Source organism: Hemitrygon akajei, chromosome 11 (assembly GCF_048418815.1).
Source record: "Hemitrygon akajei chromosome 11, sHemAka1.3, whole genome shotgun sequence".
Classification (NCBI taxonomy): Eukaryota; Metazoa; Chordata; class Chondrichthyes; order Myliobatiformes; family Dasyatidae; genus Hemitrygon; species Hemitrygon akajei.
In genome coordinates, this window is record NC_133134.1 from 94,140,836 (window position 1) to 94,159,323 (window position 18,488).

The window sequence follows — 18,488 nt, forward strand, 5'->3', positions numbered from 1 at the left end:
AAATGTTATGAGGTAGGTTCCTGAGTTCAGATTGCATTTGAGTATTCCATAGCTCTGAGTAGTATACATACAATATCTATACGGTTCCAACTAACCCTGAGTAGTTAAGTACACGTATTTAACTCAGAATTCATAGAATAGAAAGTAATGCATTCAGCTCAAAAGAGGGTAGATTTGAATTTTGCTGAAAACTGCTGTGTGCGAACTTGTTGTAAACCATTTAATTATACTTAGCATATGATTTAGAAATGTCTGCAACCAATTTTTTGAGTGTGCTAACGAAGTCGGAGAAGTTACTTTCAGTAGCATCACCCTTTTTTATACAATGGAAAATTAGCGTTTACATAACTAAACGAAGATATTGGCTGTTACACTGTAAATGTTATAAGGTAGGTCCCCGAATTCAGATTGCCTTTGAGTATTCCATGGCTCTGAGTAGTATACGTGCAATATCTACTCAGTTACAACTCTCCCTGAGTAGTTATGTACACATCCTTAACTCAGCATCCAGAGAATAGGAAGTATTGCATTCAGCTCAATAGAGTGTAGAGTTGAATTTTGCTGAAAACTACTATGTGCTAACTTGATGGTAAACCTTATTATTTTACTTTCCATATGACGTAGAGCAGTCTGCAACCAATTTTATGAGAGTACTACCAAACTTCGAGATGTTACTTTCAGTAACATCACCCTTTTGTATACAATGGAACATTAGCGTTTACAGAACAAAACAAAGATATTGGCTGTTCAACTCTAAATGTTATGAGGTAGGTTCCTGAGTTCAGATTGCATTTGAGAATTCTATGGCTCTGAGTAGTTTACATGCAATATCTATACAGTTCCAACTAACCCCGAGTAGTTATGTACACATATTTAACTCAGAATTCATAGAATAGAAAGTAATGCATTCAGCTCAAAAGAGTGCTGATTTGAATTTTGCTGAAAACTGCTATGTGCTAACTTGTTGTAAACCACTTAATTATACTTAGCATATGATTTAGAAATGTCTGCAGCCAATTTTATGAGTGTGCTAATAAAATGAGAGAAGTTACTTTCAGTAGTATCACCTTTCGTACATAATAGAATATTAACACTACAAAACAACGATATTGGCTGTTCCATCGAACTGCAATGTGGTAAGTTCCAGAATTCAGCTTGCATTTGAGAATTCTATGGCTCTGAGTAGTTTACATGCAATATCTATACAGTTCCAACTTACCCTGAGTAGTTATGTACAGATGCTTAACTCAGAATGCATAGAATAGAAAGTAATGCATTCAGCTCAAAAGAGTGTAGATTTGAATTTTGCTGAAAACTGCTATGTGCTAACTTGTTGTTAACCATTTAATTATACTTAGCATATGATTTAGAAATGTCTGCAACCAATTTTATGAGAGTGCTACTAAAGTGAGAGAAGTTACTTTCAGTGGTATCGCCTTTCGTACATAATAGAATATTAGCATTACCAAAGCTAAACAAATATATTGGCTCTTCCACCTAACTGCAATGTGGTAAGTTCCAGAATTCAGCTTGCATTTGAGTATTCCAAGGCTCTGAGTACTAAACATGCAATATCTATACAATTCCCACTCACCCTGAGTAGTTATGTACCCACTCTTAACTCAAAATCCATAGAATAGAAAGTAATGCATTCAGCTCAAAAGAGAGTAGATCTGAATTTTGCTGAAACCTGCTATGTGCTAACTTGTTGTAAACCATTTAATTACACTTACCATATGACGTAGAGCAGTCTGCAACCAATTTTATGAGTGTACTACCAACCTTGGAGATGTTACTTTCAGTAACATCACCCTTTTGTATACAATGGAACATTAGCGTTTACAGAACGAAACAAAGATATTGGCTGCTCCACTCTAAATGTTATGAGGTAGGTTCCTGAGTTCAGATTGCATTTGAGTATTCCATAGCTCTGAGTAGTATACATACAATATCTATACGGTTCCAACTAACCCTGAGTAGTTAAGTACACGTATTTAACTCAGAATTCATAGAATAGAAAGTAATGCATTCAGCTCAAAAGAGTGTAGATTTGAATTTTGCTGAAAACTGCTATGTGCTAACTTGTTGTAAACCATTTAATTACACTTACCATATGACGTAGAGTAGTCTGCAATCAATTTTATGAGTGTACTACCAACCACCGAGATGCTACTTTCTGTAACATCACCCTTTTGCATAGAATGGAACATTAGCGTTTACAGAACAAAACAAATATATTGGCTGTTCCACTCTAAATGTTATGAGGTAGGTTCCTGAGTTCAGCTTGCATTTGAGTATTCCATGGCTCTGAGTAGTATACATGCAATATCTATACAGTTCCAACTAACCCCGAGTAGCTATGTACACATATTTAACTCAGAATTCATAGAATAGAAAGTAATGCATTCAGCTCAAAAGAGTGCTGATTTGAATTTTGCTGAAAACTGCTATGTGCTAACTTGTTGTAAACCACTTAATTATATTTACCATATGATTTAGAAATGTCTGCAGCCAATTTTATGAGTGTGCTAATAAAATGAGAGAAGTTACTTTCAGTAGTATCGCCTTTCGTACGTACTAGGATATTAGTACAACTAAACAAAGATATTGGCTGTTCCATCGAACTGCAATGTGGTAAGTTCCAGAATTCAGCTTGTATTTGAGTATTCCATGGCTCTGAGTAGTATACGTGCTATATCTACACAGTTACAACTCACCCTGAGTAGTTATGTACACATCCTTAACTCAGCATCCATAGAATAGAAAGTAATGCATTCAGCTCAATAGAGTGTAGAGTTGAATTTTGCTGAAAACTACTATGTGCTAACTTGATGCAAACCTTATTATTTTACTTACCATATGACTTATACTAGTCTGCAACAAATTTTATGAGAGTACTACCAAACTTCGAGATGTTACTTTCAGTAACATCACCCTTTTGTATACAATGGAACATTAGCGTTTACAGAACAAAACAAAGATATTGGCTGTTCCACTCTAAATGTTATGAGGTTGGTTCCTGAGTTCAGCTTGCATTTGAGTATCCCATGGTTCAGAGTAGTATACATGCAATATCTATACAGTTCCAACTAACCCTGAGTTGTTATGTACACATATTTAACTCAGAATTCATAGAATAGAAAGTAATGCATTCAGCTCAAAAGAGTGCTGATTTGAATTTTGCTGAAAACTGCTATGTGCTAACTTGTTGTAAACCACTTAATTATACTTAGCATATGATTTAGAAATGTCTGCAGCCAATTTTATGAGTGTGCTAATAAAATGAGAGAAGTTACTTTCAGTAGTATCACCTTTCGTACATAATAGAATATTAGCACTACTAAACAACGATATTGGCTGTTCCATCGAACTGCAATGTGGTAAGTTCCAGAATTCAGCTTGCATTTGAGTATTCCATTGCTCTGAGTAGTTTACATGCAATATCTATACAGTTCCAACTTACCCTGAGTAGTTATGTGCACATGCTTAACTCAGAATGCATAGAATACAAAGTAATGCATTCTGCTCAAAAGAGTGTAGATTTGAATTTTGCTGAAAACTGCTGTGTGCGAACTTGCTGTAAACCATTTAATTATACTTAGCATATGATTTAGAAATGTCTGCAACCAATTTTTTGAGTGTGCTAACAAAGTCGGAGAAGTTACATTCAGTAACATCACCCATTTTTATACAATGGAAAATTAGAGTTTATAGAACTAAACGAAGATATTCGCTGTTCCACTCTAAAGGTTATGAGGTAGGTTCCTGAGTTCAGCTTGCATTTGAGAATTCCATGGCTCTGAGTAGTATACATGCAATATCTATACGGTTCCAACTAACCCTGAGTAGTTATGTACACATATTTAACTCAGAATTCATAGAATACAAAGTAAAGCATTCAGCTCAAAAGAGAGTAGATCTGAATTTTGCTGAAACCTGCGATGTGCTAACTTGTTGTAAACCATTTAATTACACTTACCATATGACGTAGAGCAGTCTGCAACCAATTTTATGAGTGTACTACCAACCTTCGAGATGTTACTTTCAGTAACATCACCCTTTTGTATACAATGGAACATTAGCGTTTACAGAACGAAACAAAGATATTGGCTGCTCCACTCTAAATGTTATGAGGTAGGTTCCTGAGTTCAGATTGCATTTGAGTATTCCATAGCTCTGAGTAGTATACATACAATATCTATACGGTTCCAACTAACCCTGAGTAGTTAAGTACACGTATTTAACTCAGAATTCATAGAATACAAAGTAAAGCATTCAGCTCAAAAGAGAGTAGATCTGAATTTTGCTGAAACCTGCGATGTGCTAACTTGTTGTAAACCATTTAATTACACTTACCATATGACGTAGAGCAGTCTGCAACCAATTTTATGAGTGTACTACCAACCTTCGAGATGTTACTTTCAGTAACATCACCCTTTTGTATACAATGGAACATTAGCGTTTACAGAACGAAACAAAGATATTGGCTGCTCCACTCTAAATGTTATGAGGTAGGTTCCTGAGTTCAGATTGCATTTGAGTATTCCATAGCTCTGAGTAGTATACATACAATATCTATACGGTTCCAACTAACCCTGAGTAGTTAAGTACACGTATTTAACTCAGAATTCATAGAATAGAAAGTAATGCATTCAGCTCAAAAGAGGGTAGATTTGAATTTTGCTGAAAACTGCTGTGTGCGAACTTGTTGTAAACCATTTAATTATACTTAGCATATGATTTAGAAATGTCTGCAACCAATTTTTTGAGTGTGCTAACGAAGTCGGAGAAGTTACTTTCAGTAGCATCACCCTTTTTTATACAATGGAAAATTAGCGTTTACATAACTAAACGAAGATATTGGCTGTTACACTGTAAATGTTATAAGGTAGGTCCCCGAATTCAGATTGCCTTTGAGTATTCCATGGCTCTGAGTAGTATACGTGCAATATCTACTCAGTTACAACTCTCCCTGAGTAGTTATGTACACATCCTTAACTCAGCATCCAGAGAATAGGAAGTATTGCATTCAGCTCAATAGAGTGTAGAGTTGAATTTTGCTGAAAACTACTATGTGCTAACTTGATGGTAAACCTTATTATTTTACTTTCCATATGACGTAGAGCAGTCTGCAACCAATTTTATGAGAGTACTACCAAACTTCGAGATGTTACTTTCAGTAACATCACCCTTTTGTATACAATGGAACATTAGCGTTTACAGAACAAAACAAAGATATTGGCTGTTCAACTCCAAATGTTATGATCTAGGTTCCCAAATTCAGCTTGCATTTGAGTATTCCATGGCCCTGAGTAGTATACATACAATATCTATACAGTTCCAACTAACCCCGAGTAGTTATGTACACATATTTAACTCAGAATTCATAGAATAGAAAGTAATGCATTCAGCTCAAAAGAGTGCTGATTTGAATTTTGCTGAAAACTGCTATGTGCTAACTTGTTGTAAACCACTTAATTATACTTAGCATATGATTTAGAAATGTCTGCAGCCAATTTTATGAGTGTGCTAATAAAATGAGAGAAGTTACTTTCAGTAGTATCACCTTTCGTACATAATAGAATATTAACACTACAAAACAACGATATTGGCTGTTCCATCGAACTGCAATGTGGTAAGTTCCAGAATTCAGCTTGCATTTGAGAATTCCATGGCTCTGAGTAGTTTACATGCAATATCTATACAGTTCCAACTTACCCTGAGTAGTTATGTACAGATGCTTAACTCAGAATGCATAGAATAGAAAGTAATGCATTCAGCTCAAAAGAGTGTAGATTTGAATTTTGCTGAAAACTGCTATGTGCTAACTTGTTGTTAACCATTTAATTATACTTAGCATATGATTTAGAAATGTCTGCAACCAATTTTATGAGAGTGCTACTAAAGTGAGAGAAGTTACTTTCAGTGGTATCGCCTTTCGTACATAATAGAATATTAGCATTACCAAAGCTAAACAAATATATTGGCTCTTCCACCTAACTGCAATGTGGTAAGTTCCAGAATTCAGCTTGCATTTGAGTATTCCAAGGCTCTGAGTACTAAACATGCAATATCTATACAATTCCCACTCACCCTGAGTAGTTATGTACCCACTCTTAACTCAAAATCCATAGAATAGAAAGTAATGCATTCAGCTCAAAAGAGAGTAGATCTGAATTTTGCTGAAACCTGCTATGTGCTAACTTGTTGTAAACCATTTAATTACACTTACCATATGACGTAGAGCAGTCTGCAACCAATTTTATGAGTGTACTACCAACCTTGGAGATGTTACTTTCAGTAACATCACCCTTTTGTATACAATGGAACATTAGCGTTTACAGAACGAAACAAAGATATTGGCTGCTCCACTCTAAATGTTATGAGGTAGGTTCCTGAGTTCAGATTGCATTTGAGTATTCCATAGCTCTGAGTAGTATACATACAATATCTATACGGTTCCAACTAACCCTGAGTAGTTAAGTACACGTATTTAACTCAGAATTCATAGAATAGAAAGTAATGCATTCAGCTCAAAAGAGTGTAGATTTGAATTTTGCTGAAAACTGCTATGTGCTAACTTGTTGTAAACCATTTAATTACACTTACCATATGACGTAGAGTAGTCTGCAATCAATTTTATGAGTGTACTACCAACCACCGAGATGCTACTTTCTGTAACATCACCCTTTTGCATAGAATGGAACATTAGCGTTTACAGAACAAAACAAATATATTGGCTGTTCCACTCTAAATGTTATGAGGTAGGTTCCTGAGTTCAGCTTGCATTTGAGTATTCCATGGCTCTGAGTAGTATACATGCAATATCTATACAGTTCCAACTAACCCCGAGTAGCTATGTACACATATTTAACTCAGAATTCATAGAATAGAAAGTAATGCATTCAGCTCAAAAGAGTGCTGATTTGAATTTTGCTGAAAACTGCTATGTGCTAACTTGTTGTAAACCACTTAATTATATTTACCATATGATTTAGAAATGTCTGCAGCCAATTTTATGAGTGTGCTAATAAAATGAGAGAAGTTACTTTCAGTAGTATCGCCTTTCGTACGTACTAGGATATTAGTACAACTAAACAAAGATATTGGCTGTTCCATCGAACTGCAATGTGGTAAGTTCCAGAATTCAGCTTGTATTTGAGTATTCCATGGCTCTGAGTAGTATACGTGCTATATCTACACAGTTACAACTCACCCTGAGTAGTTATGTACACATCCTTAACTCAGCATCCATAGAATAGAAAGTAATGCATTCAGCTCAATAGAGTGTAGAGTTGAATTTTGCTGAAAACTACTATGTGCTAACTTGATGCAAACCTTATTATTTTACTTACCATATGACTTATACTAGTCTGCAACAAATTTTATGAGAGTACTACCAAACTTCGAGATGTTACTTTCAGTAACATCACCCTTTTGTATACAATGGAACATTAGCGTTTACAGAACAAAACAAAGATATTGGCTGTTCCACTCTAAATGTTATGAGGTTGGTTCCTGAGTTCAGCTTGCATTTGAGTATCCCATGGTTCAGAGTAGTATACATGCAATATCTATACAGTTCCAACTAACCCTGAGTTGTTATGTACACATATTTAACTCAGAATTCATAGAATAGAAAGTAATGCATTCAGCTCAAAAGAGTGCTGATTTGAATTTTACTGAAAACTGCTATGTGCTAACTTGTTGTAAACCATTTAATTACACTTACCATATGACGTAGAACAGTCTGCAACCAATTTTATGAGTGTACTACCAACCTTCGAGATGTTACTTTCAGTAACATCACCCTTTTGTATACAATGGAACATTAGCGTTTACAGAACGAAACAAAGATATTGGCTGCTCCACTCTAAATGTTATGAGGTAGGTTCCTGAGTTCAGATTGCATTTGAGTATTCCATAGCTCTGAGTAGTATACATACAATATCTATACGGTTCCAACTAACCCTGAGTAGTTAAGTACACGTATTTAACTCAGAATTCATAGAATACAAAGTAAAGCATTCAGCTCAAAAGAGAGTAGATCTGAATTTTGCTGAAACCTGCGATGTGCTAACTTGTTGTAAACCATTTAATTACACTTACCATATGACGTAGAGCAGTCTGCAACCAATTTTATGAGTGTACTACCAACCTTCGAGATGTTACTTTCAGTAACATCACCCTTTTGTATACAATGGAACATTAGCGTTTACAGAACGAAACAAAGATATTGGCTGCTCCACTCTAAATGTTATGAGGTAGGTTCCTGAGTTCAGATTGCATTTGAGTATTCCATAGCTCTGAGTAGTATACATACAATATCTATACGGTTCCAACTAACCCTGAGTAGTTAAGTACACGTATTTAACTCAGAATTCATAGAATAGAAAGTAATGCATTCAGCTCAAAAGAGGGTAGATTTGAATTTTGCTGAAAACTGCTGTGTGCGAACTTGTTGTAAACCATTTAATTATACTTAGCATATGATTTAGAAATGTCTGCAACCAATTTTTTGAGTGTGCTAACGAAGTCGGAGAAGTTACTTTCAGTAGCATCACCCTTTTTTATACAATGGAAAATTAGCGTTTACATAACTAAACGAAGATATTGGCTGTTACACTGTAAATGTTATAAGGTAGGTCCCCGAATTCAGATTGCCTTTGAGTATTCCATGGCTCTGAGTAGTATACGTGCAATATCTACTCAGTTACAACTCTCCCTGAGTAGTTATGTACACATCCTTAACTCAGCATCCAGAGAATAGGAAGTATTGCATTCAGCTCAATAGAGTGTAGAGTTGAATTTTGCTGAAAACTACTATGTGCTAACTTGATGGTAAACCTTATTATTTTACTTTCCATATGACGTAGAGCAGTCTGCAACCAATTTTATGAGAGTACTACCAAACTTCGAGATGTTACTTTCAGTAACATCACCCTTTTGTATACAATGGAACATTAGCGTTTACAGAACAAAACAAAGATATTGGCTGTTCAACTCCAAATGTTATGATCTAGGTTCCCAAATTCAGCTTGCATTTGAGTATTCCATGGCCCTGAGTAGTATACATACAATATCTATACAGTTCCAACTAACCCCGAGTAGTTATGTACACATATTTAACTCAGAATTCATAGAATAGAAAGTAATGCATTCAGCTCAAAAGAGTGCTGATTTGAATTTTGCTGAAAACTGCTATGTGCTAACTTGTTGTAAACCACTTAATTATACTTAGCATATGATTTAGAAATGTCTGCAGCCAATTTTATGAGTGTGCTAATAAAATGAGAGAAGTTACTTTCAGTAGTATCACCTTTCGTACATAATAGAATATTAACACTACAAAACAACGATATTGGCTGTTCCATCGAACTGCAATGTGGTAAGTTCCAGAATTCAGCTTGCATTTGAGAATTCCATGGCTCTGAGTAGTTTACATGCAATATCTATACAGTTCCAACTTACCCTGAGTAGTTATGTACAGATGCTTAACTCAGAATGCATAGAATAGAAAGTAATGCATTCAGCTCAAAAGAGTGTAGATTTGAATTTTGCTGAAAACTGCTATGTGCTAACTTGTTGTTAACCATTTAATTATACTTAGCATATGATTTAGAAATGTCTGCAACCAATTTTATGAGAGTGCTACTAAAGTGAGAGAAGTTACTTTCAGTGGTATCGCCTTTCGTACATAATAGAATATTAGCATTACCAAAGCTAAACAAATATATTGGCTCTTCCACCTAACTGCAATGTGGTAAGTTCCAGAATTCAGCTTGCATTTGAGTATTCCAAGGCTCTGAGTACTAAACATGCAATATCTATACAATTCCCACTCACCCTGAGTAGTTATGTACCCACTCTTAACTCAAAATCCATAGAATAGAAAGTAATGCATTCAGCTCAAAAGAGAGTAGATCTGAATTTTGCTGAAACCTGCTATGTGCTAACTTGTTGTAAACCATTTAATTACACTTACCATATGACGTAGAGCAGTCTGCAACCAATTTTATGAGTGTACTACCAACCTTGGAGATGTTACTTTCAGTAACATCACCCTTTTGTATACAATGGAACATTAGCGTTTACAGAACGAAACAAAGATATTGGCTGCTCCACTCTAAATGTTATGAGGTAGGTTCCTGAGTTCAGATTGCATTTGAGTATTCCATAGCTCTGAGTAGTATACATACAATATCTATACGGTTCCAACTAACCCTGAGTAGTTAAGTACACGTATTTAACTCAGAATACATAGAATAGAAAGTAATGCATTCAGCTCAAAAGAGTGTAGATTTGAATTTTGCTGAAAACTGCTATGTGCTAACTTGTTGTAAACCATTTAATTACACTTACCATATGACGTAGAGTAGTCTGCAATCAATTTTATGAGTGTACTACCAACCACCGAGATGCTACTTTCTGTAACATCACCCTTTTGCATAGAATGGAACATTAGCGTTTACAGAACAAAACAAATATATTGGCTGTTCCACTCTAAATGTTATGAGGTAGGTTCCTGAGTTCAGCTTGCATTTGAGTATTCCATGGCTCTGAGTAGTATACATGCAATATCTATACAGTTCCAACTAACCCCGAGTAGCTATGTACACATATTTAACTCAGAATTCATAGAATAGAAAGTAATGCATTCAGCTCAAAAGAGTGCTGATTTGAATTTTGCTGAAAACTGCTATGTGCTAACTTGTTGTAAACCACTTAATTATATTTACCATATGATTTAGAAATGTCTGCAGCCAATTTTATGAGTGTGCTAATAAAATGAGAGAAGTTACTTTCAGTAGTATCGCCTTTCGTACATACTAGGATATTAGTACAACTAAACAAAGATATTGGCTGTTCCATCGAACTGCAATGTGGTAAGTTCCAGAATTCAGCTTGTATTTGAGTATTCCATGGCTCTGAGTAGTATACGTGCTATATCTACACAGTTACAACTCACCCTGAGTAGTTATGTACACATCCTTAACTCAGCATCCATAGAATAGAAAGTAATGCATTCAGCTCAATAGAGTGTAGAGTTGAATTTTGCTGAAAACTACTATGTGCTAACTTGATGCAAACCTTATTATTTTACTTACCGTATGACTTATACTAGTCTGCAACAAATTTTATGAGAGTACTACCAAACTTCGAGATGTTACTTTCAGTAACATCACCCTTTTGTATACAATGGAACATTAGCGTTTACAGAACAAAACAAAGATATTGGCTGTTCCACTCTAAATGTTATGAGGTTGGTTCCTGAGTTCAGCTTGCATTTGAGTATCCCATGGTTCAGAGTAGTATACATGCAATATCTATACAGTTCCAACTAACCCTGAGTTGTTATGTACACATATTTAACTCAGAATTCATAGAATAGAAAGTAATGCATTCAGCTCAAAAGAGTGCTGATTTGAATTTTGCTGAAAACTGCTATGTGCTAACTTGTTGTAAACCATTTAATTACACTTACCATATGACGTAGAGCAGTCTGCAACCAATTTTATGAGTGTACTACCAACCTTCGAGATGTTACTTTCAGTAACATCACCCTTTTGTATACAATGGAACATCAGCGTTTACAGAACGAAACAAAGATATTGGCTGCTCCACTCTAAATGTTATGAGGTAGGTTCCTGAGTTCAGATTGCATTTGAGTATTCCATAGCTCTGAGTAGTATACATACAATATCTATACGGTTCCAACTAACCCTGAGTAGTTAAGTACACGTATTTAACTCAGAATTCATAGAATACAAAGTAAAGCATTCAGCTCAAAAGAGAGTAGATCTGAATTTTGCTGAAACCTGCGATGTGCCAACTTGTTGTAAACCATTTAATTACACTTACCATATGACGTAGAGCAGTCTGCAACCAATTTTATGAGTGTACTACCAACCTTCGAGATGTTACTTTCAGTAACATCACCCTTTTGTATACAATGGAACATTAGCGTTTACAGAACGAAACAAAGATATTGGCTGCTCCACTCTAAATGTTATGAGGTAGGTTCCTGAGTTCAGATTGCATTTGAGTATTCCATAGCTCTGAGTAGTATACATACAATATCTATACGGTTCCAACTAACCCTGAGTAGTTAAGTACACGTATTTAACTCAGAATTCATAGAATAGAAAGTAATGCATTCAGCTCAAAAGAGGGTAGATTTGAATTTTGCTGAAAACTGCTGTGTGCGAACTTGTTGTAAACCATTTAATTATACTTAGCATATGATTTAGAAATGTCTGCAACCAATTTTTTGAGTGTGCTAACGAAGTCGGAGAAGTTACTTTCAGTAGCATCACCCTTTTTTATACAATGGAAAATTAGCGTTTACATAACTAAACGAAGATATTGGCTGTTACACTGTAAATGTTATAAGGTAGGTCCCCGAATTCAGATTGCCTTTGAGTATTCCATGGCTCTGAGTAGTATACGTGCAATATCTACTCAGTTACAACTCTCCCTGAGTAGTTATGTACACATCCTTAACTCAGCATCCAGAGAATAGGAAGTATTGCATTCAGCTCAATAGAGTGTAGAGTTGAATTTTGCTGAAAACTACTATGTGCTAACTTGATGGTAAACCTTATTATTTTACTTTCCATATGACGTAGAGCAGTCTGCAACCAATTTTATGAGAGTACTACCAAACTTCGAGATGTTACTTTCAGTAACATCACCCTTTTGTATACAATGGAACATTAGCGTTTACAGAACAAAACAAAGATATTGGCTGTTCAACTCCAAATGTTATGATCTAGGTTCCCAAATTCAGCTTGCATTTGAGTATTCCATGGCCCTGAGTAGTATACATACAATATCTATACAGTTCCAACTAACCCCGAGTAGTTATGTACACATATTTAACTCAGAATTCATAGAATAGAAAGTAATGCATTCAGCTCAAAAGAGTGCTGATTTGAATTTTGCTGAAAACTGCTATGTGCTAACTTGTTGTAAACCACTTAATTATACTTAGCATATGATTTAGAAATGTCTGCAGCCAATTTTATGAGTGTGCTAATAAAATGAGAGAAGTTACTTTCAGTAGTATCACCTTTCGTACATAATAGAATATTAACACTACAAAACAACGATATTGGCTGTTCCATCGAACTGCAATGTGGTAAGTTCCAGAATTCAGCTTGCATTTGAGAATTCCATGGCTCTGAGTAGTTTACATGCAATATCTATACAGTTCCAACTTACCCTGAGTAGTTATGTACAGATGCTTAACTCAGAATGCATAGAATAGAAAGTAATGCATTCAGCTCAAAAGAGTGTAGATTTGAATTTTGCTGAAAACTGCTATGTGCTAACTTGTTGTTAACCATTTAATTATACTTAGCATATGATTTAGAAATGTCTGCAACCAATTTTATGAGAGTGCTACTAAAGTGAGAGAAGTTACTTTCAGTGGTATCGCCTTTCGTACATAATAGAATATTAGCATTACCAAAGCTAAACAAATATATTGGCTCTTCCACCTAACTGCAATGTGGTAAGTTCCAGAATTCAGCTTGCATTTGAGTATTCCAAGGCTCTGAGTACTAAACATGCAATATCTATACAATTCCCACTCACCCTGAGTAGTTATGTACCCACTCTTAACTCAAAATCCATAGAATAGAAAGTAATGCATTCAGCTCAAAAGAGAGTAGATCTGAATTTTGCTGAAACCTGCTATGTGCTAACTTGTTGTAAACCATTTAATTACACTTACCATATGACGTAGAGCAGTCTGCAACCAATTTTATGAGTGTACTACCAACCTTGGAGATGTTACTTTCAGTAACATCACCCTTTTGTATACAATGGAACATTAGCGTTTACAGAACGAAACAAAGATATTGGCTGCTCCACTCTAAATGTTATGAGGTAGGTTCCTGAGTTCAGATTGCATTTGAGTATTCCATAGCTCTGAGTAGTATACATACAATATCTATACGGTTCCAACTAACCCTGAGTAGTTAAGTACACGTATTTAACTCAGAATTCATAGAATAGAAAGTAATGCATTCAGCTCAAAAGAGTGTAGATTTGAATTTTGCTGAAAACTGCTATGTGCTAACTTGTTGTAAACCATTTAATTACACTTACCATATGACGTAGAGTAGTCTGCAATCAATTTTATGAGTGTACTACCAACCACCGAGATGCTACTTTCTGTAACATCACCCTTTTGCATAGAATGGAACATTAGCGTTTACAGAACAAAACAAATATATTGGCTGTTCCACTCTAAATGTTATGAGGTAGGTTCCTGAGTTCAGCTTGCATTTGAGTATTCCATGGCTCTGAGTAGTATACATGCAATATCTATACAGTTCCAACTAACCCCGAGTAGCTATGTACACATATTTAACTCAGAATTCATAGAATAGAAAGTAATGCATTCAGCTCAAAAGAGTGCTGATTTGAATTTTGCTGAAAACTGCTATGTGCTAACTTGTTGTAAACCACTTAATTATATTTACCATATGATTTAGAAATGTCTGCAGCCAATTTTATGAGTGTGCTAATAAAATGAGAGAAGTTACTTTCAGTAGTATCGCCTTTCGTACATACTAGGATATTAGTACAACTAAACAAAGATATTGGCTGTTCCATCGAACTGCAATGTGGTAAGTTCCAGAATTCAGCTTGTATTTGAGTATTCCATGGCTCTGAGTAGTATACGTGCTATATCTACACAGTTACAACTCACCCTGAGTAGTTATGTACACATCCTTAACTCAGCATCCATAGAATAGAAAGTAATGAATTCAGCTCAATAGAGTGTAGAGTTGAATTTTGCTGAAAACTACTATGTGCTAACTTGATGCAAACCTTATTATTTTACTTACCGTATGACTTATACTAGTCTGCAACAAATTTTATGAGAGTACTACCAAACTTCGAGATGTTACTTTCAGTAACATCACCCATTTGTATACAATGGAACATTAGCGTTTACAGAACAAAACAAAGATATTGGCTGTTCCACTCTAAATGTTATGAGGTTGGTTCCTGAGTTCAGCTTGCATTTGAGTATCCCATGGTTCAGAGTAGTATACATGCAATATCTATACAGTTCCAACTAACCCTGAGTTGTTATGTACACATATTTAACTCAGAATTCATAGAATAGAAAGTAATGCATTCAGCTCAAAAGAGTGCTGATTTGAATTTTGCTGAAAACTGCTATGTGCTAACTTGTTGTAAACCACTTAATTATACTTACCATATGATTTAGAAATGTCTGCAGCCAATTTTATGAGTGTGCTAATAAAATGAGAGAAGTTACTTTCAGTAGTATCACCTTTCGTACATAATAGAATATTAGCACTACTAAACAACGATATTGGCTGTTCCATCGAACTGCAATGTGGTAAGTTCCAGAATTCAGCTTGCATTTGAGTATTCCATTGCTCTGAGTAGTTTACATGCAATATCTATACAGTTCCAACTTACCCTGAGTAGTTATGTGCACATGCTTAACTCAGAATGCATAGAATACAAAGTAATGCATTCTGCTCAAAAGAGTGTAGATTTGAATTTTGCTGAAAACTGCTGTGTGCGAACTTGCTGTAAACCATTTAATTATACTTAGCATATGATTTAGAAATGTCTGCAACCAATTTTTTGAGTGTGCTAACAAAGTCGGAGAAGTTACATTCAGTAACATCACCCATTTTTATACAATGGAAAATTAGAGTTTATAGAACTAAACGAAGATATTCGCTGTTCCACTCTAAAGGTTATGAGGTAGGTTCCTGAGTTCAGCTTGCATTTGAGAATTCCATGGCTCTGAGTAGTATACATGCAATATATATACGGTTCCAACTAACCCTGAGTAGTTATGTACACATATTTAACTCAGAATTCATAGAATACAAAGTAAAGCATTCAGCTCAAAAGAGAGTAGATCTGAGTTTTGCTGAAACCTGCTATGTGCTAACTTGTTGTAAACCATTTAATTACACTTACCATATGACGTAGAGCAGTCTGCAACCAATTTTATGAGTGTACTACCAACCTTCGAGATGTTACTTTCAGTAACATCACCCTTTTGTATACAATGGAACATTAGCGTTTACAGAACGAAACAAAGATATTGGCTGCTCCACGCTAAATGTTATGAGGTAGGTTCCTGAGTTCAGATTGCATTTGAGTATTCCATAGCTCTGAGTAGTATACATACAATATCTATACGGTTCCAACTAACCCTGAGTAGTTAAGTACACGTATTTAACTCAGAATTCATAGAATAGAAAGTAATGCATTCAGCTCAAAAGAGTGTAGATTTGAATTTTGCTGAAAACTGCTATGTGCTAACTTGTTGTAAACCATTTAATTACACTTACCATATGACGTAGAGCAGTCTGCAACCAATTTTATGAGTGTACTACCAACCATCGAGATGCTACTTTCAGTAACATCACCCTTTTGCATAGAATGGAACATTAGCGTTTACAGAACAAAACAAATATATTGGCTGTTCCACTCTAAATGTTATGAGGTAGGTTCCTGAGTTCAGCTTGCATTTGAGTATTCCATGGCTCTGAGTAGTATACATGCATTATCTATACAGTTCCAACTAACCCCGAGTAGTTATGTACACATATTTAACTCAGAATTCATAGAATAGAAAGTAATGCATTCAGCCCAAAAGAGTGCTGATTTGAATTTTGCTGAAAACTGCTATGTGCTAAGTTGTTGTAAACCACTTAATTATACTTACCATATGATTTAGAAATGTCTGCAGCCAATTTTATGAGTGTGCTAATAAAATGAGAGAAGTTACTTTCAGAAGTATCGCCTTTCGTACATACTAGGATATTAGCACTACTAAACAACGATATTGGCTGTTCCATCGAACTGCAATGTGGTAAGTTCCAGAATTCAGCTTGCATTTGAGTATTTCATTGCTCTGAGTAGGATACATGCAATATTTATACCGTTCCACCTCACCCTGAGTAGTTATGTACACAACCATAACTCAAAATGCATAGAATACAAAGTAATGCATTCTGCTCAAAAGAGTGTAGATTTGAATTTTGCTGAAAACTGCTGTGTGCGAACTTGCTGTAAACCATTTAATTATACTTAGCATATGATTTAGAAATGTCTGCAACCAATTTTTTGAGTGTGCTAACAAAGTCGGAGAAGTTACATTCAGTAACATCACCCATTTTTATACAATGGAAAATTAGAGTTTATAGAACTAAACGAAGATATTGGCTGTTCCACTCTAAATGTTATGAGGTAGGTTACTGAGTTCAGCTTGCATTTGAGAATTCCATGGCTCTGAGTAGTATACATGCAATATCAATACGGTTCCAACTAACCCTGAGTAGTTATGTACACATATTTAACTCAGAATTCATAGAATAGAAAGTAAAGCATTCAGCTCAAAAGAGTGTAGATTTGAATTTTGCTGAAACCTGCTATGTGCTAACTTGTTGTAAACCATTTAATTACACTTACCATATGACGTAGAGCAGTCTGCAACCAATTTTATGAGTGTACTACCAACCTTCGAGATGTTACTTTCAGTAACATCACCCTTTTGTATAGAATGGAAGAATAGCGCTTACAGAACTAAACAAAGTTATTGGCTGTTCAACTCCAAATGTTATGAAGTAGGTTCCCAAATTCAGATTGCCTTTGTGTATTCCATGGCTCTGAGTAGTATACATGCAATATCTATACAGTTCCAACTAACCCTGAGTTGTTTTGTACACATATTTAACTCACAATTCATAGAATAGAAAGTAATGCATTCAGCTCAAAAGAGTGTAGATTTGAATTTTGCTGAAAACTGCTATGTGCTAACTTGTTGTAAACCATTTAATTATACTTAGCATATGATTTAGAAATGTCTGCAAACAATTTTATGAGAGTGCTACTAAAGTGACAGAAGTTACTTTCAGTGGTATCACCTTTCGTACATAATAGAATATTCGCACTACCAAAGCTAAACAAATATATTGGCTGTTCCACCGAACTGCAATGTGGTAAGTTCCAGAATTCAGCTTGCATCTGAGTATTCCATGTCCCTGAGTAGTTTACATGCAATATCAATACAGTTCCAACTAAGCCTGAGTAGTTATGTACACATCCTTAACTCAGAATGCATAGAAGAGAAAGTAATGCATTCAGCTCAAAAGAGTGTAGATTTGAATTTTGCTGAAAACTGCTGTGTTCGAACATTTTGTAAACCATTTAATTATGCTTACCATATGACGTAGAGAAGTCTGCAACCAATTTTATGAGTGTACAACCAACCATCGAGATGCTACTTTCAGTAACATCACCCTTTTGTATACAATGGAAGATTAGCGCTTACAGAACAAAACAAATATATTTGCTGTTCCACTCTAAATGTTATCAGGTAGGTTCTCAAATTCAGCTTGCATTTGAGTATTCCATGGCTTTGAGTAGTATACGTGCAATATCTACACAGTTACAACTCACCCTGAGTAGTTATG